The sequence below is a fragment of the Desmodus rotundus genome, chromosome 5, assembly GCF_022682495.2.
Source record: "Desmodus rotundus isolate HL8 chromosome 5, HLdesRot8A.1, whole genome shotgun sequence".
NCBI lineage: Eukaryota > Metazoa > Chordata > Mammalia > Chiroptera > Phyllostomidae > Desmodus > Desmodus rotundus.
Window position 1 is genome coordinate 89,955,731 of NC_071391.1, and position 23,877 is coordinate 89,979,607.

Here is a 23,877-nt window from a genome sequence, read left to right on the forward strand (position 1 = left end):
TTTTATATGTAGCAGTATAGCACTTTTAAGATATAAAATGTTGGGCCCTGGCTGAGTAGCTCGTTTGGTTGGAGCTTCGTCCCAATATGCCAAGGTTGCTGGTTCTATCCCTGGTCAGGGTAAAACCGGAAGACACCGGAATTCAGGCTGCCTGTCACTACCAAACCCAATAAGCAATGACAGCAGTTGAATCTTTATGGGAGCTTTATTCAGATGGCTGGCTGGCTGAGAGATGGTGGGTTCATACCCTAACAGACCATCTTGTCTTTTCTTTCCAGGCCAAGGTTTTTATAAGCAGGGAATAAACAAGGTGAGGGGTTTTGAAATTCAGGGAGGGTCAGTTAGAAGAAACCAACATTCCTGTCCTGGGCAGTTAGCTGTTCCCAGGGGCAGGTGGTCATTTGCCCCTCCCTGGAACACAATGGCCTGGATGCCTCCACTTGCCCCAGGCGGTAATCTTTAGCAGTGCCCCAGGAGGTCGGCTGTTTTCCCAGGAGCCAGGGTGGGCCTGATCTGTAGTTTCTGAAAAGCTTTAACATATACATTACTTGCTAGGTTTATAACTATTTACCTTAAACTAAAATTTTCCAACACTTCCATCCCCTATCATTCCCCACCATTAGTATTAAACTCTCTCATTTCTGAGATCAGAACTCAGCATTGGACTGTCTGGTGGGCTGGGGGAGGTTTAGGAATACACCTAATTGCAGACCCACATAAGGAGGCACATTGTATGCAACAGCAAGCTATGAAACTGAAGAAAATGACAAGGATAAAAACAATAAATGCCTCTCGAAGACCAGTGACACTAGGCAGCCAGGAGGTTAGTTTAGACAAGTCAATTCCAAAGAATCCCTCTCTCTTTTATATTGGGCACCACATCATTTACTTGCTTTACTTTATGCTCTATGAGCTGTGAACTATCATTTAAGTTAAAACAGCAGAGTCCTTTAAATTCTTCACATCCATGATTATGCCTTAAAAGAAGGTAGTCTATAGCTGCACGATTTTCCAATACTGCTTCTCTGACTTGTCCTAGTTCTTGACTAATGGCACTGATGGCTTGTGAGGTGGCATTCAAAGCTTTCGCCATAGCGCAGGCTAATTTGCTTATTTCTACATTCAAATAGGTTACCATGGCTGGCAATACAAATATGGTTAAAGGCACATATTCAGCAGGGCTAAAAAGGCGTAAGTCACTGATACAATCGGGTGTAAGGGAGAGATCCTGTCGAACCCAGGTCAAGTGGGGCTTCTGAGGCACAAACACCAGCAGTCTTCCCAGAGAGCATGGTCCCCCAGGGCTGTTCACTGGCACATAGGAATAGACAGTCATTCCACCTATCAGAGACCATCCTGTCGGCAGTTTAACATGAGCATAAGTGTAAGTGTAAGTGTAAGATACGTCAGTGGTGGTGGTGCAATTCATCTTCATACCTGCTGAGAGCACAAGGCAGTTTTTAGTACAGTTGACAAAAGTTGTACACTCTCTAACTAGGGCTACATTAGCAACTTTCAAAGAAAACATTTCCCTGTCCTTTACAGTTACCACTGGTCCCCAATTATAAATATCAGAGTAAGTCATTTTCTTTTAAATATGCTCAAACACAGTATAATTTCTAAGGCTTTCCAAAGGAGTACAGACACCTATAAGACATGAAGTGAAAGTTTGTTCAACATAAATTCCTCCTGCAAGACAAAAGTCAGAAATATTCAGAAAATGTTTTGCTAAATATACCCAAATATTTTCATCCCATTTGAAGGGAATAAGTTGTCCAAACAAGGGGTTAAACAAGACGTAATGAAGAGAACATAAGTCATTGTTTCTGAGAGATGACCTTTCAGGTCTTCTTGAGGTTTGGCGGTCCATTGTTCCTCTAGTGCTTTCTTTATCCTGGTGTGATGAATCCAAGGTTTTATTCCTGCCACCTTTACCACAGTTGGGGTGGTGAGGAGTATGTCCTAAGGTCCAGTCCACTTGTCTTCTAGTTGGCTCTCTGGAGATCCTGTCCTCCGTTTTTTGGAGTAGCACCTTATCTCCAGGCTCGAATAAATGCCGTGAGCCTACAGGGGAGAAATTTCTCATACAGGCAAGGTCATTAGTTACAGCTACAGTTTGACTTAAGTGTTGTACATATTTTTTTACCTTCAGTTGTTATCAATATACATATCTCCCACCCCAATTGTGACCTGAAATGGCCACCTGTACACAATTTCATAAGGACTCAACTGAATCCCAGTTCGAGAAGCCACCCTTATCCTGAGCAGGGTAATAGGCAAAGCTTGATCCCGATGGAGATGAGTTTCTTGACACAGTTTGGCTATATTTTTATTCATCTTCTCTACCTTCCAAGAAGCCTGAGGTCTCCATGCCACGTGGAATCTCCACTTGATTCCTAAAATTTTCTAACCTCCTGTGTAATTTCTAAAATAAAAGCAGGTCCATTATCACTCTGGATGCTGCCAGGGAGGCCAAAGTGAGGGATTATTTCCTTCAGTAAAGCTTTCACTGTCTCCAAGGATTTCTCCATTCTAGTAGGATAAGCTTCTATGCATCCTGAAAAAGGTGTCAGCAAAGGCTAACAAATATTTCCACTCTCGGACCCTTGACATCTGAGTAAAGTCTATTTGCCAGTCTTCAAGTGGACACTGTCCTTGGTATTGCTTTCTTCTCTCCTTTGATGGGGATCTGTCTTGGGGTTGTTCTCCTGTCACACAACACATCTAGCAATTACTTTTCTTATGGCTCTAGAAATTCCAGGACCTGCGAGCCATGGTCTGACATAGGTGATTAATGAGTCTCTTCCATAGTGTGTGGCCTCATGCAAAAGCTTCATGATTGGCTCTACTAAATGTTCAGGAGAACAGTATAGCTCCTTTCTTACTCTTTCTCCATCCACTATCAACTCCTTCATTATCAAAACCCTAGCTCTCAGCTTTCTCAAAGTCTGCAGTCGAATATGCAGGGTCAAATTGTGACAAGTCCAGAACAGGTACCAAAGGCATTACAAACATTCCTTTAGCAGCCTCTTTTGCTGCCCGTTCAGCCAGATTGTTTCCTCTAGCCACTTTAGTGTCCTCTTTCTGATGCCCCTGGCACTGCATAACTGCCATCTATAAAGGTACCTGAAGGGCCTCTAATAATTTTTAAATTTCTGCTGCATGCTTAATCTCCTTTTTATTTGAAGGTTAACAGCTCTTTTTCTTCCCAGATGAAACCATGTGCATGCAAAATTAGGAAAGCTTACCTTGAGTCGACACACACATTCACTCTCCTTCTACGCAACAATTCCAGTTCCCTTGTCAATGCAATCAGTTCAGTTTTCTGAGCAGAGGTTCCTGGTGACAAGGCCTTGGCCTCCCCTAATCCTTCAGGAGTCACAACTGCATACCCAGCCTTTCTGCTTCCTTTGTCCATATAACTGTTTCCATCTGTATAGAGAGTCCAGTCTGCTTCTTCTGAAGGGTCCTGTAAATCAGTTCTGCTAGAATACACTTCATCAGTTATCTCAGCACAGTCATATATTGGCGCACCCAAGTCAGGCTCTGGGAGAAGAGAGGCAAGATTTAACTTAATTACAGTTTTGAGGGAGACGTTGGGGTTGTCGAGAAGAATGGCTTGGTACCTGCCCATTCTTCTAGCAGTGAGCCACATATTTCCTTTTTGCTCCAGCACGCTCAACACTTGCTGGGACACATAACTGGCATAGACTGTCCCAAGGAAAACTTTTTTCAGCTTCCTGCAAGACCTCGCAGGGGGCTGCCACTCTCAAGCAGGCTGGCCACCCCTGGACAGTGTGATCTAATTTCCTTGACAATTATGTGATAGACTGCAAATGTCACTAAGCCTTTGGGTGAGGAATCCCAGGGCAACACCCTCTCTCTCACACACATACCATTGAAAGGGCTTCAGTAGGTTTGGAAGCCCCAAGGCCAGTGCAGAAGCCAGGTGCACCTTCAGGGACTCAAAAGCCTGAGTGTACTCCTTTGTCCACTCTAAAGGGCTATATTCTGGTCCTTTCAGAGCTCATACAGTGGTTTAGCAACAAGCCTAAAGTTTGGAATTCAAAGGGGCAGTTGCTTCCCATACCCAGAAATGGGAATTAACTGTTTCCTGGTGTTGGGAGGGGTCCTCTTTGGACTTTTGTTGCACCGCCTGCACCATACTCAGATTTTTCTGCTCAGAGACACCTTTCCCCACTCCCTCAAGGAGGTATCTCTTATAATGCTCTAAGAGAGGAAGGCCATCCCCAGGAGGGTCCCAGTTGGGTTCGGTCAGAGGTATTGCCCTGGGAGGGCCCAGAGCCCCATCTGGATTTTCTTGGTACAACCTCCAAGCCTCTTCATTTGCCTTATCCAACACCAGCCTCCGCTCACCCCCTGTAAGCAAGAATTCAATAAGGCTTGTATGTCTGCCCGCTTGGGATAATGAGTGGCAAAAACTGATGCAACCAAATCAGTCATTTTAGCAGGATCACCTCTATAAGGGTTTGAGCTTTCCCAGTTTAACAGATCTGATGTAGAAAACAGAGTATGTGCCCAATAATATCCAGCGGGCTGGTCCTCTGGCCCTACTCCCTCTGGAAGTCTTGGAAAAGGATATTGCCCTGCCCTCGTAGGGGCTTTTCCTCCACCAAATTTGGTTCCTTGATCAATTTGAGACGGGATGCCAGTTCAGGCACACTTTTCCCATTTCCCTTGTCAGAGTAGATCCCCTGGGACTGTGGGAACTCTGACCAGCTAGCAGCGGTCATAATACCTAGATCTTCCGGGTCCCTCTCCTCTCAGCTATCTTTCACATGAAAATTCCCTTTTCTCTGAACCATTACTCCCTTTTAATTCTGCCTCTTTATTATGTAAACTCAAAAAACTTCTAGGTAAGGTATTTTGTCCCACTTCCCTGATTTTTGACAAAACAACTCTAGTTACAGTACAATACAGCAATTTAAAGACCCATTCAGTGACCAACACTCTCCTGAGTCTAAATTATACAGGACACAAACAGAACAGTATTACAATAAAACCACATATGCTCTAGATATATGCTCGTAAGTTGACGAATTAGCCAGAACTGGCCCCAAATGGCTGTTTCCCGGAGTGGAGGCTTTTCCCCCCATTCTACCAGATGGAGCTCCAAACAGAGGGTACCCAAACCAAATCAAAATACATCCTTTTCCAGAGAGAGCTCCTTCAGACAGAGGATACCCAAACCAGATTGGACGTCATTTTTCAGATTGAGCTCTGTAACCCAGAAAGGCACCTTTACCAGACGACCTAAGTTGTGACCCAGGATTTTAACCTGAACCAGAAAGCAAAATGATTCAATCAAATGTGATAAATGACAAGAAGTGCTGGGAGTGAGGGGGAGAAACCCCAAGTGAAATCACTTGGCAGCTGCTTGGGATTCTCCAAATCAAAACCCCCAGGGCCTCTCAGCCCAGGCAGCCAATGGGACTCTCCACCAAATACCCAGACTTACCAGAGAGTCTCAAAGTCTGTCCCAGCAGAGTTGCCAAAATATGAAACCAGAAAAGTCACCGGAGTTCGGGCTGCCTGTCACTACCAAACCCAATAGCAATGACAGCAGTTGAATCTTTTTTAATATATTTATTAATTATGCTATTACAGTTGTCCCATTCCCCCCCCCTCACTCCACTCCATCCTGCCCACCCCCTCCCTCCCACATTCCCCCCTATAGTTCATGTCCATGGGTCATACTTATATAAGTTCTTTGGCTTCTACATTTCCTACTCTATTCTTACCCTACCCCTGTCTATTTTCCACCTATCATCCATGCTACTTATTCTCTGTACCTTTCCCCCCCTCTCCCCCTCCCACTCCCCTATTGACAACCCTCCATGTGATCTCCATCTCTATGGTTCTGTTCCTGTTCTAGTTGTTTGCCTAGTTTGCTCTTGTTTTTGTTTTAGGTGTGGTCATTAATAACTGTGAGTTTGCTGTCATTTTTACTGTTCATATTTTTGATCTTCTTTTCCTTAGGTAACTCCCTTTAACATTTTATATAATAAGGGCATGGTGATGATGAACTCCTTTAACTTGACCTTATCTGAGAAGCACTTTATCTGCCCTTCCATTCTAAATGATAGTTTTGCTGGATACAGTAATCGTGGATGTAGGCTCTTGCCTTTCATGACTTGGAATACTTCTTTCCAGCCCCTTCTTGCCTGTAAGGTCTCTTTTGAGAAATCAGCTGACAGTCTTATGGGAAGTCCTTTGTAGGTAACTGTCTCCTTTTCTCTTGCTGCTTCTAAGATTCTCTCGTTCTGTTTAATCTTGGGTAATGTAATGATGATGTGCCTTGGTGTGTTCCTCCTTGGGTCCAACTTCTTTGGGACTCTCTGAGCTTCCTGGACTTCCTGGAAGTCTATTTCCTTTGCCAGACTGGGGAAGTTCTCCTTCATTATTTGTTCAAATAAGTTTTCAATTTTTTGTTCTTCCTTTTCTCCTTCTGGCACCCCTATAATTCGGCAGTTGAATCTTTATGGGAGCTTTATTCAGATGGCTGGCTGGCTGAGAGATGGTGGGTTCATACCCTAACAGACCATCTTGTCTTTTCTTTCCAGGCCAAGGTTTTTATAGCAGGAAATAAACAAGGTGCAGTGAGGGGTTTTGAAACTCAGGGAGGGTCAGTTACAAGAAACTGCAACATTCCTGTCCTGGGCAGTTAGCTGTTCCCAGGGGCAGGTGGTTGTTTGCCCCTCCCTGGAACACAATGGCCTGGATGCCTCCACTTGCCCCAGGCGGTAATCTTTAGCAGTGCTCCAGGAGGTTGGCTATTTTCCCAGGAGCCAGGGTGGGCCTGATCTGTAGTTTCTGAAAAGCTTTAACATATACATTACTTGCTAGGCTTATAACTATTTACCTTAAACTAAAATTTTCCAACTCTTACGTCTCCTATCATTGGCACACATAAGAATCTACCAATGGAGGAGAACCAAGATGGCGGCGTAGGTAGACACACTGCGCCTCCTCGTACAACCAGAACTGACAGAAAAATCGAACGGCGAGGAAGTCCGACACCAAGGAGATAAAAAAGAAACATACATCCAGACCGGTAGGAGGGGGCAGAGATGGCAGCCGGGGCGGAGAGGACTCGCGTGGCCGTGGCGGGACCGAGACTGGCGGAGTGTGGGACCAAAGGGGCAGGCAGTCTGACCACTAGCAGACCCTGTGGCCCCACATTCACGCACAGATAAACCGGGACGAACAGCGGGGAGCAAAGCAGACCGTGTAACCCAGGGCTCCAACGCAGGGAAATAAAGCCTCAAACCTCTGATTGAAAATGCCCGTGGGGGTTGGGGCGGCAGCAGGAGAGACTCCCAGCCTCACAGAAGAGGTCATTGGAGAGACCCACAGGGGCCTAGAGTGTGCACAAGTCCACCCACTCGGGAGCCAGCACCAGAGGGGCCCAGTTTGATTGTGGGTAGCGGAGTGAAAGATTGAGGTCTGGTGGAGAGTGGAGCGGGTGCCATTGCTCCCTCTTGGCTCCTCCCCTACGTACAGCGTCACAACGCAGCGATCAGCGTTACCCCGCCTTCCCCAGGAATACCTAAGGTTCCACCCCTTTACATAACAGATGGGTCAAGACAAAAAAAAAAATGGCCCAAATGACAAAACACTTCAAAGCTCCAGAAAAAATACAACTAAGCGAGCAAGAGATAGCCAACCTATCAGATGCACAGTTCAAAACACTGGTTATCAAGACGCTCACAGAATTGGTTGAATCTGTTCGAAAACCAGATGAAAAAATGAAGCCTATGCTAAGAGAAACAAAGGAAAATGTACAGGGAACCAATAGTGATGCGAAGGAAACTGGGACTCAAATCAACGGTGTGGACCAGAAGGAAGAAAGAAACATCCAACCAGAAAAGAATGAAGAAACAAGAATTCAGAAAAATGAGGAGAGGCTTAGGAACCTCCAGGACATCTTGAAACATTCCAACATCCGAATTATAGGGGTGCCAGAAGGAGAAGAGGAAGAACAAAAAATTGAAAACTTATTTGAACAAATAATGAAGGAGAACTTCCCCAGTCTGGCAAAGGAAATAGACTTCCAGGAAGTCCAGGAAGCTCAGAGAGTCCCAAAGAAGCTGGACCCAAGGAGGAACACACCAAGGCACATCATCATTACATTACCCAAGATGAAACAAAAGGAGAGAATCTTAGAAGCAGCAAGAGAAAAGAACACAGTTACCTACAAAGGGGTTCCCATAAGACTGTCAGCTGATTTCTCAAAAGAGACCTTATAGTCAGGAAGGGACTGGCAAGAAGTATTCCAAGTCATGAAAGGCAAGGGCCTACATCCAAGATTACTGTATCCAGCAAAGCTATCATTTAGAATGGAAGGGCAGATAAAGTGCTTCTCAGATAAGGTCAAGTTAAAGAAGTTCATCATCACCAAGCCATTATTATATGAAATGTCAAAGGGACTTATCTAAGGAAAAGAAGATCAAAAATATGAACAGTAAAAATGACAGCAAACTCACAGTTATTAACAACCACACCTGAAACCAAAACAAAAGAAAACTAAGCAAACAAGTAGAACAGGAACAGAACCACAGAAATGGAGATCACATGGAGGGTTATCAATAGGGGATTGGGAGGGGGAGAGAGGAGGGAAAGGTACAGAGAATAAGTAGCATAAATGATAGGTGGAAAATAGACAGGGGGAGGGTAAGAATAGTGTAGGAAATGTAGAAGCCAAAGACCTTATATGTATGACCCATGGACATGAACTATAGGGGGGGAATGTGGGAGGGAGGGGGTGGGCAGGATGGAGTTGAGTGAAGGGGCAGAAATGGGACAACTGTAATAGCATAATCAATAAATATATCAAAAATGAAATAAAACAAGACTGCAACTGTATCACCAAGCACTATAGAATATGAACTGTTCAGGCCATATTTTGAAAATAGTGATATTGTAGGCTTCAGATAATGAACAAAATCAGAAATAAACTGTGTTATCAACCAAAAATACCGAAAAGAAAACAAAAACAAAAGAAAACAAAAAAAGAATCTACCAATGAATGTATAAATAAGTGGAACAACAAAATTGTTGTTTCTCTCTTCCCACCCCCTTCCTCTCTCTCTCTCTCTCTCTCTCTCTCTCTCTCTCTCTCTCTCTCTCTCAAATGAATTTTTTTTTTTTAATGAAAATTTTCAGCCCTGGTCAGGTTGTTCAGTTGGTTGGAGTGTCGTCCCATACACCTAAAAGCTTGTGGGTTCAATCCCCAGTCTTGGCAAGTACAGGAGGCAACCAATCAATGTTTTTCTCTTTCCCTTCCTCTCTCTCTAAAATCCATAAACATATCCTCAGGTGAAGATAAAAAAAGAGATAGAATGTTCACATGGGGAAACTGAGGCTCATAGTGGTGAAAGGACTTGCCTAAAATCATGCAGCTGGTGAGTGACAGCGGAAAGAGGTACCCAGGTCTCCTAATTCCTAGTCTAGACTCCATGACACTGCCAATTTTCCACTGGACTTCTTCCTGGAGCTGGCTCACTTCCCTGTGAAGCCATAAGATATGGGAAGGCAGACTTGGACTCTTTATCTGGTGCAGGGCTCTGAAGAGAGGAATGCGCAGCACCCCCAGTCTCTCAGGCACCCTGTCCTCTCTAATCATGACCCCATTTGTATGCATGTAGCTATCTGGCCCAATCTAAAAAGGCATCCCTGGATTGTGGACAAAATCCTGGGCCAGACACAGTCCCAGTCCCAGTCCCAGTCCCAGTCAGACCTAAAACCTGCTCTACAACTTCGAGCAAGCTGATTTACTTCCCTGGGCCTCATTTTCACCTCTGTCTAGACTCATAACCAACTCTAATTCTAACTCTTAGGGCATTTGTAACTTGAAGTTCCAGATTAGTTAAATATTTTTAAGAGATATAACTCTGAGGTAAGGGGAAAAGCTTAATGTTTTGGTCTTTTTGCAGGATCCCACAGCATCAGGACAACATCTGATATATCTGCAGGGACTGGGTATAGTTTAATGGGCACCTATACCCTTGGCACCATGATATATCCTATGAGAATATGTAACCCGACTATATTCTGGGGTTCTGCAACCTATATACCAAATATCAAAAATACTTTCAAAAAGGAATCCCAATTTTTTACTTGTATCCCTTGAAGATGATCCAATTAGAACCCACAGCACCACTTCTTAAAATTCCCTTTCCTCTTCTATTCTGCTACAACTTGGAGCAGTTGAGTTATTCTCTGCAAACCCTAAATCAGCTGCTCTCTCTGCCCTCTCTCTGTCTTCTGTAATCAACAGAGCTTTTCTCTCTCTCTTTACCCACTGTCATCTCCTGATTAAGTGGATTGCCTTAGCCTCTCAGGTTTCATCATTTTCTTTTTTTCTTCACTCATTACCCAGATTCTCCTTAATACACAAGAAAGTTGACCAGTCTCCTGCCTCTTTAGTCCCATTTCTCACCTTCTGTTCTCCCAGTTCTCTATTACGGAAACCCTGGACTGAGTAGGCCAAGACAAGATTTCCAACAACAGGTGAAGGATAAAATTATCTTGGGGATGAGAGGAGGCGGGGCAGAGGGAGGATGAGAACAGTCAATGAGTAATGTTTTTATCCTGTAATACATAATACAGGTAGTTAATTGTCTGCCCTGAAGGACCTCATAAGATGGGGGACAACTGAAGAACAATAAAAGATGATAATTAAAAGATGTGGACTTAATGCAATCAGTGCAGGTTGCACTTTCAGATAGACATGGTGGAGAAAGAAGAAACAGACCTGTTACAGGGAGCACAGGGAGCTTGGTGATGGACACAGAAAGAGCAAATGCAGGAGGAATCACAGAGTTGGTGGGATAGGGTCTCAAAGATCAACTACCTAGTTCAAATTCTTTCTGATGTTCAACTCCCTGCCAACACCCATTTTAAAAAAGATTTTATTTATGTTTACAGAAAGGGAAAGAGAAGGAGAAAGAGGGAGAGAAACATCGATTGGTTGCCTCTTGCATGCTCCCAGTTACCTGGCCCACAACCCAGGCGTGTGCCCTGACTAGAAATCAGATTGGTGACCTTTTGGTTTGTAGGATGGCACTCAATCCACTGAGCCACACCAGCCAGGGCTATCAGCATCTTCTTGAACACCCCCAGTAATGGGGTCCTTACCAGCTCCCAAGACAACCCATGCCATCATGAACATCTGTTTTTCCTACCTTTAAGCTGAATCCTATTTGCTAGTAGTTTCCACTTATTGTAAACTTGAAAAGGGAGTGACAGGAGGAAAGCTGCACAGTGAGATTTCAACAGAAGCAGGCAGGAACAAATGGAAAGCAAGAAAGAGAAACTGAGAGATGAAGAGAAAGCTGAGTGCAATCAGCATGTAGGAATGCAGACTGATAAAGGAGAAAAAGAGAGATTGTGGTGCTGGAGGGGGGTGCAGAAAAAAAGATTTTCAGGAAAAATGGATGAATTGCAACTGAGAAAAGTGTCACCATGGTGATGGGTCCAGAGGAGGGAGTAGAAATAGAAATTGGATTATGAGTCAGGGGAAAGGAGAAAAGGTTGTTCAAGACCCAGAGGCAGTGCCCCCATGCCAGGCCCTCCCCAACAGACCTCTTTCTATCCATGAGGAATACCTTTCCCAGAGGCCTCCCCAAGGCTGGACCAAGGAGTATACTGAGAAAAGAAGCATTGGAGGTGCCCAAGTCTCTGTTCCTTCCTCCCTCCCTTCCTCTTCTGGACTGGAACAAAACAGATCTGTACCCCCAACCTCAACATGCCTCATTGGCTCTGGGAAAGCTCTCTCCAACAACACTAGTTTCTCTTTCTCTTCATCATAGGCTGAAAGTGAAGCGAAGGGAAGGAACTCGTTTTAAGCACCTACTATGTGCCAAACACTGTGTTGGCACTTTTTACCTTGTGTCATTTAGTCCTCACACAGCCCTGAGGTAGGTTTACCACCTTCATTTATAGACAGGAAACTTGATCTCAGGATCAAGGTCCCAAGCTGGAAAGTAGCAGTCAGTGCTGGTGTGTATCTCTGGATTATCTGCTGCAAAGCCATTTACTTTCCCCCAACCCTCTGCCTACCTGTGGAGCCTGTTTCCCATTCCCTGGCTTCTCCTGCACCCTCAAAACAGGATGGGTAGAATGGGAGCTGCTGGCAGATGGACTCTTACTCCTTTCCTGGAGATAGAGAACTGGGGAACCTTGAGGCAAATATGCCACAGACAGTGAGACTGGGCTAAATAGTAGGCACAGGGGAGCTCAGAGCTCAGGGCTGGGGAAGTGAGGAGGAAGGACTGAGGTGGAGAGGACCTTGGTGGGTTGTAAAAGCTCAGAGGTTCGGACATTTCTGGCAGAGCTGAAGAAAAACTTCCAGCAAGGACATGTCAGGAGCTGGCGAACCATCAGCACTCACTTAGCTAGTGAGTGGAGTGACCAAGGTTTGGATTTGATCGCAGATCCCTGCAAGTGGAAGTGGCTGGAGGGGGAAGTGTCTCCCCCACCCCCTTGGTCTTCTATACAAATAGCAGTTTTGTAAAGGGCACCATATCTGATGTGCATATCAAACAGGGCCTGAGGAGGTGGAAGAAGGCAGAGTTCAAGGGCCGGGTGTGGTCTTGGATAGCTGTGCCAAGACCAACACCCCCCAACCAGAATGTGAGGTAGGTAGGATTCCAAAGGGTCTGGCCCCATCTCATTATAACTTGCTCTTCCTCCCAGTGGTGACCTTAAAACATCCCCTTGTTCTCTCTGGTGACTGGCTGAGCCATACCTGAACCTGGAACTCCTGTGCGCGTGTGTGTTTGGGGGGTAGGGGCTGTCAGAAATGGCTAGACTCCAAGGCTAAAGGTCACAATTTTTTTTGGTCTCTTGTCCGCTAGGCTCAAGAGATCCCAGGTGCCTTCCCCACACTCCTGTAGAGGTTGGATAGAAGGGGCTAGAACTCATTCCTCCACAGGCCAGAAGGGAAGGCTGATCCAGATAAGCTCACTTCTTCTGTGGCTTCAATTCACATCTCCTCTACAGACCACAAATATCCCAGGAAGGCCTTCCTAACCTTCCTTCCCTGTGCCCATCATTAGTTCCTACAGACAACCCAGGAGGGGACCCAACCCCAACCAAAAGCATCTAAAGAAATACAAGTCGGTCCTGGCCATGTAGCTCAGTTGCTTAGAGCATTGTCCCAATATCCCAACGTTGTGGGTTCGATCCTGGGTCAGGGCACATACAAGAATCAACCAATGAATGAATAAGTAGAACAACAAATTAATGTCTCTCTCCTGCTCTCTAAAATCAATCAACAAAAACTTTTAAAACTATAAAGAACTTCAGGAGAAGAGAAAAAATTCTTCCTACACTCTTCCTTCCTGCCTGCTCTCCCCAGGCTGTCTGGTATCAGCCCTTCAATGAATTCCAGATCCCATTCTACCCAGACTTTCAGTCATACAATACCCTCTTGCCCAACATAATCCCACTCATTCCCACATCTTCCCTCCCAGACTGTAGCAGTCTCATTACTCCTACTGGCCAAATCCTAGAAGCACATTCCAAATATCTTCCCTTCCTTGAGCACCAGTGTGCTGCAGAAGGTGCTCCTAGAAGTATTCTTTCTGTAGCCGGGATACCACTCCCTGCTAACTCTTCCATTTTCTTTTAGGGAAGTTTATCAGTGTCCTTTGCAGGCTGCTCTTTTCCTTTGCCCATGAATGCTGGTGTCCCAGGCTCTGTCCTTGACCTTGTCTTCTCATTTGGCATGCACTCCTCTCTAAGACTGCAGGTGTCACAGCTATGCTGACAACCTTCATGAGTTCCAGACCAGGCAACAAACCACCTTCTACACCTCCACCTGGGTGTTCTTCAGGGACTCAATTCAGCAAGTTCAAAACTGAAAGATTTCCACCCTTTTCCTACAAATCTGCTCCTCCTATCCCCACTGCATGCCAAAGCTAGTCCAGTGTGCCAGTAGCCACCCAGTTGCCCAAGCCAGGACCTGGGAGGCAGGCATCCATAACTCCACTCTCCACCCCCTCTACCTCTCTCTTCCCCCCAAACTATCATCCTAAAATCTCTTTATCATCTTTTGCCTAGAATATTTTATCTCAACAGCATGTCAAGAGATATCTAAAATGTCTCTCAGCTGTCATCCAACACATTGCAGCAAAAATCATCTTACAGGCACAAATTTTATTATGACATTCTCCAGTTTAAAATAGTTCAAGAGCTTCCTTTTATCCTTAGGGTAAAAATTAGAATCCTTGCCCTGGCTGGTGTGGCTCAGTGGGTTGAGTGATGGCCTGTGATCAAAGGGTCACTGGTTCGATTCCCAGTGTAGGGCACATGCCTGGGTTGGGGGCCAGGTCTCTAGTGGGGGTCGTGCGAGAGGCAACCACACATTGATGTTTCTCTCCCTCTCTTTCTCCCTCCCTTCCCCTCTCTCTAAACATAAATGAAATCTTTAAAAAAATTAGAATCCTTAAAGGAGGTTACAGAGCTCTTCACCTGGTCCTAACTGCTCCAGCAACTTCCCCAAATACCACTCCAAGCCTCCAGTGGGTCCATTCTCTAACCTTGAGCTTTTATAGTTCTCTCACACTAGAACAGTCTCCAGCCCTTCATCTTCACTCAGCTAACTCCTACTCAACTGTCAGGTCTTTGTATTCACCACTTCCTTCAGGAAGCCCTTCAGGATTGCCCAAACCCATGTAAGTTGCGCCTTCATTGAGGAGCCTCTTTGACAAGTCATCTAACTTCTCTGACCCAGTTTCTTCATTGATAAAATGAGGATAACAGTACCCACCTCACAGAGGTTGTTATGCAGATTAATCAAGAAAATACAGTCCTGGCTGGTGTGCTGGCCTGCAAACTGAAAGGTCACCTATTTGCGGGCCAGGCCCCCTGTTGGGAGCGTGGGAGAAGAAACCAATCCATGTATCTCTCACACATCGATGTTTCTCTCCCTCTCTTTCTCCCTCCCTTCCCTTCTCTCTAAAAATAAATAAATACAATCTTTTTTTTTTAAAGTAGACTTTTAAAAAAATAGGTAAAGAACTTAGCACAGTGCTTGACATGTGGTTAGCATTCAATAAATAATAGCTGTTAGTACTTCTACTAAAATCCTAGTGCAATGTAGTAGTGAACTCTACAATATCTCCCACTAACTAGACCGTAATTTCAGGGAGATAATTTCATTCATCTGTGAACATCCAACACTTAGCACAGTGACTGGTACAAAGGCATTTAATAAACACTTATTGAATATGTTAATTCATGTTAATTGCAGACATCATCATTTCTTGTATAGATTATCTCTCGTTCAGGCCTCCAAGGAGGCTCAACTATCAAGTCTCCACCTACTCTTACAGTAACCTCCCTACACCCAAACTGAACTATGTATGCCACTTCTCTGCTTAAACTCTGTTAGAGGCTCTCGATGGAAAACAGGGTGGGCCAGGTCTTCACAGGGCAATTGCTCCTTCACTTCCATACCCCACTCCTTTCATTGCAATATCTTCTTTCCAGGCCTGGCCCACTGGATACCATGAACCGCATACTGCTTCTAGAACCCTCCAGCCTCTATCCCCTTAGCCCCAAATGTTACTGAACAGTAAGTGGGGTCCTGCTGCCTGCTGCTGCCCTCTAGGCAATATTCTGGAGGCAAAGGTTTGGTGATAAAGGAAAGGAGTCTTTATTCAAAAGCTACCCAGTTTTGGAATAACAGCTTTCCACTGCATTAATCGCTTAAGCCTATTAATTAATGCTAAACTCTAACTCAGTAGTTACAGATTACCCCCAGAGTCTAGGTGGGTCTCATCCAATCAGTTAAAGGCCCTAATAGAACAAAGACTGACGTCTCCCCTTTCCCCACCAAGAAAGAAGGAATTCTGCCAGCAGACTGCTTTTGGACTTGAACTGCCACTCTCCCTGCGTCTCCAGCCTGCTGGCCTCCCCCACCAGATTTTGGGTTTGTCAAGTACCCACAATTGCATGAGCCAATTCCTTAAAATAAATCTCTCTATAAATACGTATCCTGTTGGTTCTATTTCTCTGGAGAATCCAGTCAGTGGCCCTAAAGACCAGCTATCCTCAAGGATCTTGGTAGCTGCACCCTACTCTCTCAACAACAGCAATTTCAAATTCTCCTCTCACCCCTTTTCAGGCCCCAAACCTTTGAGTTTCCTACTTTTCAGAGAAAGCAGGAAAGGAGGGAGCTCTATTAACTTACTCCTTCTATCTCCAAGCCTTTTCCACTCAACCTCCCCCCAAAAGTATAACATTTGTCTGCATCATTGCCCTTTTTTTCCTCTCTGTTGTTCCTAGGGCCAAAAGCTAATGCCTCACCCCTGATTTGAACCCCATTTTCTTCCTCCTCCAGAAGCCCCTCCATCAATTATACAATCCTCTCTCCTGCATCTTCGACTTTGAAAACAAAATGGATGAGCTTTTTTTTGTACCGCAAACTCCCCTACAGTTAATGTCTCCTTTTCTTCCTAGCCAAGCTTTTCCAAAGAACAATCTACACATTCTAACTCTACATTCACAGGTAACTTTGGACTCTCATAGTCTGGCTTCCTCACTCTCACCTGTCCCTAAGGATATGCATAACCCTCAAGATTATGCATAAGCCTGGTGGACATTTTTAGTACTTAGCTTCAAATCATTTGAAATTCTCCATCCACTCCCTTATGAATTTCCTCATAATTCTCATTCCTCCTTCATCAGCTCCACTCCTTCCATCTGTCTTCTAATTGAGTGTTTCCCAGCATCCTGTCCTGGGTTGTTTTCTCCTTCCCTTCTGCTACTATCTTCAAGGACTCTTTCACATTCATGAATTTAATCATTGCTCACCTTCCCTCTCTTTATTCCATACCCATTCTCTGCTCTAGACTCACATATTTAATTATGAAAATGTCCATAGAACATAACAACTGACCTCAACACTTAGTGATTTATAAAAACAGACATTTATTCTGAGGATCAGGAATCTGGGAGAGACTTACCTGGGTGTTTCTGACTCAGGGTGTCTCATGATGTTGCAGCAAAGATGTCTACCCGGACCATCATCATCTGAAGACCTGACTGGGCCTGGAAAATATGCTTCCAAGCTTGTTTATGTACATGGCTGTTGGCTGGACATCTCAGTGTAACAGTGTGCAGCCAAGGAGGGGGGGCCCAAATAGGGATTTGTAATGGGGTCCAGAACTCAGGGTGTTCAGGAAATATTAGGAAAATATATATATATATATATATATATATATATATATATATGATGTCCTCACCCACACCACTCTGAGCTGGGGGATGGGACACAGGGAGCAGGGCCATTGAGAGCTGTTTTGCATAGCAACAGCTTTGCAGCTAACCTCTGGTGTGGTCATTTAACATATCTATAACCTTTAACTGGTTTCATAGATATGTTAAATAGCTGTGGCCAGGCTTTGAGCCAGGGGGATGGGAGTGACTTCAACCCAGAATGCAACTGGGAAGCAACTCCCCATGGTTACAGCGCCTGTGTGAGAGCTTGGAGATGATTAGCTCCAAGCCATGGGGCCACACCTGCCCGGATGTATTATGGCAGCCCAGTAAAGCTGGAAGAATAGGGAATGCTGGCAGGTGTAACTGATTGTAGGAGGAATTGGAAATGGGGCTGCAGAGGAAGATTGGCTCAGGGATTTAAACCCAGGCACGGGCACCCATAGCAGGGAGGATCACACGGCTTTGGAAGTGCTCTCTTTTTGCCATGTGGATGGTGCCAGGAACCTGAATCACTGGACTTCTACTTCTTTCCTGAGATACGGTACCCCAGACTGGGCAGAGGGAGAAGGAAGGACTGTGTGTGTTTGTGGTTATTCTAGAGAACTTAAGTCTGTATAACTTTTAAATAAATAATAATTCCTCTCCTTTTCACCAATCTCTGGCATTGAGAGACATCTTTCCTCTGGTGGTGGGCAAAGCAAACCTAGTACGGGGGAGGAAACCCTGGAGAAAAAGGGGGATCTTACATATCGTTCAGCCCCTGCCCCCCGGTCTGTTCTGTAATATCAGTTCCTCACTGGATGTTGACAGGAGACTTCAGTCCCTTGCCATGTAGACTACCCCATAGAGATGCTCCATGTCCTCCAGAGTGAGCACTTCAACTTTTTAAAAAATATTTATTTTTCTTTTTAGACCGAGGGGAAGGGAGGGAAAAAGAGAGGGAGACAAACATCAGTGTGTGGTTGCCTCTGGAGCTCCCCCTACTGGGGACCTGGCCTACAACCCAGGCATGTGCCCTGACTGGGAACTGAACCAGCAACTCTTTGGTTTGCAGGCTAGTGCTCAATCCACTGAGCCACACCAGCCAGGGCTGATCTTCTTTTTCTTAAGTAAGCCCTTTTAACATTTCATATAATACTGGTCTGGTGATGATGAACTTCTTTAGTTTTTTCTTGTCTGGGAAGCTCGTTAGCAGCCCTTCAATTCTAAATGATAGTTTTGCTGGGTAGAGCAATCTTGGCTGTGGGTCCCTGCTTTTCATGACTTTGAATATTGCCAATCCCTTCTAGTCTGCAAAGGTTCTTTTGAGAAATCAGCTGACTGTCTTTTTCTCCCCTGTAGGTAACTAACTTCTTTTCTCTTGGGGCTTTTAAGATTCTCTCTTTATCTTTAACCTTTGGCGTTTTAATTATGATGCATCTTGGAGCAGGCTTCTTTGCATCCATTTTGTTTGGGACTCTCGATGCTTCCTGGACTTGCATGTTTATTTCCTTCATCAAATTAGGGAAGTTTTCTTTCATTAGTGTTTGAAATAGAGAGTTCCAATTTCTTGCTCTTTCTCTTCTCCTTCTGGCACCCTGTATGATGCGAATGTTGGAGTGCTTAAAGTTGTCCCAGAGGCTGCTTACACTATCCTCATGTTTTTGGATTCTTTTTTCTTGTTGTTGTTTTGATTGGTTGTTTTTTGCTTCCTTATGTTCCAAATCATTGATTTGATTCTTGGCTTCATCCACTCTACTGTTGTTTCCCTGTAAATTGTTCTTTATTTCAATTAGTGTATCCTTTGTTTCTGACTGGATCTTTTTTATGTTGTTGGGGTCCTCCCTAAGTTCCTTGAGCATCCTTATAACCAGTGTTTTGAACTGTGCATGTGATAGATTGCTTATCTCCATTTTATTTAGTTCTTTTTCTAGAGTTCTTTCATTTAGGCAATGTTTTTTTTTTTGTCTCTTTGTTTTGTCAGCCTCCCTCTGTTTGTTTCTGTGTTAGGTAGAGCTACTTTGACTCCATGTCTTGGTAGTGTGGCCTAATGTAGTAGGTGTCCTGTAGTGTCCAGTGGCACAGCCTCCTCTATCACCTAAGCTGGGTACTTGAGGTACACTGCCCTCTTGTAGTTGAGCCTTGGTTGCTGTTGGCAGGTCAATGCTAGGGATTTATCCAGGCCAGTCAGCTTCAAGGACTGGCTGTGACCACTGACCACCAACCTCCACACTCCATGGAGGATCAGCTGTGCAGCGTCAAGGTGGTGGTGTTCAGACATGGTCTGTAGCTGTCCACTGGGTGAGCTGGCCCTGGGGTTTCCCAGGGGGTGCAGGCCAGGGTCAGGCCCCACCTGTGTTCTGCCCAGGGCCACCCTGCCTAAGCTATAAAGCAATCTGAGAAGGGTTCCACTTGCACACAGCTTGGAGATTCCCAGGTGAAGGCAAGCTGTGAATCTAGGCTGCCTGCTGCTAGTGCTGAACCTGGGATCACTGAAGCCAACTGTTGCTTGTTTGAGAGGATTAGGGTGTGAAGCATGAGCCAAGACCAGCCATTCATATGGAAAAGCAGCTTCGGTGGGACCATAAGTTGGGTGAGGCCGAGTCCCTGGAGACCTCCAAGGAGGGTCAAAGAGTGTTAGCCAGGTTGATGGAGTCTCGGATATGGCACCAGCTTGCTGGCTTCATGGGCTGAGGTTTTAGGAAAGTGATAATGGCCTCTGCTCACCTTCATGCCAGACACTTCAGTTTATCTCTGTATGCCATTAGTGCCTTTCAATTGCTACCCCTGTGCTGGAGCTCAGAGGGATTAAGTCTTTATAGGTAAGTCCATGTGTGGGTTCTTTAAGAGGAACTGCTTGGGGCTCCAGAAGTTTCTTCCACCAACTCAATTCCCACTGGTTTTTATAGCCAAAAGTTGTGGAGACTTACCTTCCTAGCATTGGAATCCTGGGTTTGGGGGCTGGTGTGGGGCTGGGACTCCTCGCTCCCAAGACATCCCTTGTGAATTTTTATCCACCACATGTGGGTGAGGGACCAGCCCGTTCTACCAGTCTGAATGGATAATTCTGTAGTTGTCAGACTTCCGTCCAGCTCAATTTCTGATGGTTCTGAGTGATGGTTGCTCAATATTTTAGTTGTAATTTTGATGTGATTGTGTGAAGAGGCGATCCTTGTCTGCCTATACCAACACCTTGACCAGAAGTCCCAAAAGCTTTCTGTTTTCTTCAGGGTAAATACCAAGCTCTTTAGCACAGCCTACAAAGCCACTAATCCCACTAGTAGCTAGAGCTCTCACCATGACCATCTTTGAATACTTCTTTCTAACCAAGATGTACAGTTTGTAGTTCCAGAAAGTGTCAAAATAATTCATGTTTGTGAGCCTCTTCATATGCTGCTTCCTCTTTTTGGACTATCCCCTTCTGTATTTTAACCAGACTAACTGCAGTTCATTCTTTAAAACTCAGCAACTTGAGAAGAGGAATTGTGTTTTGTCATCTCTGTATCCCAACCACCTAGCAACTCCACCATAGAGGAGTTGCTCAACAAATGTTTTACTGAATGAAATGTTTACTGTGTGTTTGGTACCCCTATGGCATGCTTGCTATGCAAGGAACAGCTGGTCCAATCTCAGTCATTTTCCCTCTCAGACTGACTGCCTTTCCTTTGAATCAATGATACAGCTGGAAAAGCAAATTCCAAATTCTATGCCATCTTATTCCCTACTCACTCTATAACCTTGGAAAAGTCATTAATTGCCCAGGTCTCTCTTTATCTGTACTAAGGGTTAATAAAAAGGAAAGGATAAGATTAATTACTTAAATCAATATCTATTAAACTAGATATTGTGCTAGATACTCTTAAATAAATTAGCTTGAGTGATAGACACAATATCCCAGTGACACAGATTTTATACCCTTTCTACAGAAGAGGAAACTGCAGCTCAGAGTAGTTAGGTAGGAAACTTTGCCAAAGTTGCAACGCTGGAAGCAGATTTGGTCTAAGTGGTTATATCATAGGCAACATTAGAAGAACAAAAAAAAAAGGAGCATCCAGGTCTTTTCCAACTGAAAGACTGAGATTTTTCATTCTCACAGCCTTTTCCAGCCTCAGATTTCAAGGATAGAGGCTCTGCCATTTCTCATCAGACCAACATCTGGTGAGCACAGCATCTTACCTCTAGGTTCAAGTTCCCTGGGTTTCTCCTAGTCTGTCCTACAGATTTTGACAATGATCTCCTGCATTCCTTCTGCACCTGTATTTTAAAGCAGTTTTTATACCTGTCATATCTTGCTAGTTTAATGGGAAGAAATGAGTCTTCCCAATTTAGGTGGCAAAGTTAAGGTTCAAAGTGACTTGCCTCATAAGTCATATGGTATCATTTGTCAATAAGAGGACAATAGGTCCTATTAGAGGTTGACATCAATGAAGCCAAATGGACACAGTTTTCTATTTATTTATTTGTTTGTTTGTTTATTTGGGGGGTACATTTTTCTAATTCACTGGGAAGCAGAAGAGTGGCATTATGGAAGAGAACCAGCAGTATATTCAACAGACCTGGGTTCTAATATGAGGTTTCTGGTTGAAAAGCTACCAGAGTTCAAGAAAAAAAAAAGTATTGTAGTTCAGAAAGAGTAGGTCTATTTTAGGAGCTAATCTTCTAGTGTAGGCCGCATAGGGAGATTAGGAGCTCCTTGAGGGCAGAAATTTAGCTTATCTTTATATCCCTGGTGCCTAGCACAGTTCCAGGGACCTATCTGATACTTAATAAATATTAGTTAACTTGAATATGGGATTTAGAAGGAAGGAGGCAGGGGAGGGAACTTGAGAGAATTTAGAATTGAGAACCCAAGGGAGAGACAGTCTAGAAAGAGTGGGTCCAAGAGTGAGACACCAAGGCATTTGTGATTCTGGTTTTCTTTCTCCAAGACATGAGGATATTCACTAGAGGAACAGGGTGCTGTGGCTTTAAATGACTTCAACGTAGTCAATGAATCTGCTCTGCTAAGAGTTATCCCCTTGCTCCTGTGCTTGGCCTCCCCCACCCCCTCAGCTCCCCAAACCCTTCTCAGCTGCTGTGATGGGATAATTAGATGCGAGGGCTCAGCACAAATGATGCTCCTGTTGCTTAGCAACTAATGGTTTCCAAGGAGACCGCAAAGCACAGCTTCCAGAGCAACCAGTGAGCAGCTTGGCAGGGCAGGGAGAAGGCACAACTCTCAGCTCCTCCAGAAACCTGGGGAGGGCCTGGGGTGGGGAGGAGTGATTGGCAGAAGAGAAGGTTTAAAGCCATGGGGCCCTCATCCCTTTAAAATCTCGTCAGAGCTCCCCCACTCTGTACCACTCATAATTTCAGATGGGGATGGGGCTTAGGAGCAGACCCAACACAGCCCACCCTGCAATAAATCCAACTTCTCCTTTCTGTTTCCTGGTTTGTGGCTGAAATAGAAAGACACCCCCAAGCCCAAGTGTAAACATCTTGGTTTAGTGATATCGTCCCAGATTTGAAGAGTATCAGAAAGACTCCCTTACCTCTGGAATTCCACCTTTTAACATGTTTGCTCCCTCCAAAGTTCTACTCAACGTACAAAAAGATCCTCTTTTAGTTTGTACAATGATGGAAGAATCTGATCTAAAAGAGGACAGCTCTGGCTGGTGAGGCTCAGTGGATTGAGCTCTGGCCTGTGAACCAAAAGGTTGCTGGTTTGGTTCCCATCAGCGTATGTGCCTGGGTTGCAGGCCAGGTCTCTGGTAGGGGGGCATGTGACAGGCAACCACACATTGGTGTTTCTCTCCCTCTCTTCCTCCCTTCCCCTCTGTCTAAAAATAAATAAAATCTTTTAAAATAAGAGAGGACAAAACCCAAGGTGCCAGAAAAACAGAATTCAGTTCTTTACCCAAATGCAGCCTGTCCTGGGAAACTGAGGAGAAACACTAGCCTCTGATCTCCATCAAAGAGGATCCCGTGCCTGGAGTAGTGTGACTGAGTGGGCTGGGCGTCATCCCACAAACCAAAGGGTTGAAGGGTCACCTGGGTTGCGGGCCAGGTCCCCAGTTGAGAGATCAATGTTTCTCTTGCACATTGATGTTTCCCTTCCTCTTTCTCTCTCCCTTCCCCTCTCTCTAAAAGTAAATAAATAAAATCTTTTAAAAAAGTGTTCAAAGAGGATCCTGGGTGTGTACATATGGAGATATATAATACAGTATACGTAGCAACTCAAATTGCAGCCTCTCAGACTGGCATCAATCAGTGCTACCAGAAGCTCATTAGAAATGCAGAATTTCAGGCTTCACCTCAGACCCACTGAATCAGAAACTGCATATTAACAAGATCCCTGATGATTCATATACACATTAAATTTGGAGAAGCACTGGTCTAAGACTCTCAACTCCCTGCTTGGGTCCATAAGTTCTATCTTTATTGTCAGCGTGCTCATACACGGGTAAGGACACGGGTAAGGACACAAACCCACCAGTCCCTTACTTTCCTACCAGGACCCTGCCCCTTCTCTGGGAGTGGGGAAGACAGAATGGTTCATGGAGCAAGAAGACACATAATACTCTCAGACTTTGTAGACATCTACGACCTCTCCTGGCAAAGCGTCCACTTTCTACAAGTGACTCCACCTCTCTGCATCTCATTTTC

General features: G+C 44.8%; 1 long non-coding RNA gene across 1 annotated transcript in view; it reads right to left on the reverse strand.

Moving 5' to 3' along the window:
• Positions 1 to 205: 205 nt before the first annotated feature.
• The window catches only part of LOC123480793 (uncharacterized), a 57,172-nt gene continuing 33,500 nt past the window's right edge, over positions 206 to 23,877 (reverse strand). The window contains exon 3 of the long non-coding RNA XR_006656906.2: positions 206 to 3,546. This is a non-coding gene — a long non-coding RNA (uncharacterized lncRNA). The remainder of the gene's footprint in view (positions 3,547 to 23,877) is intronic.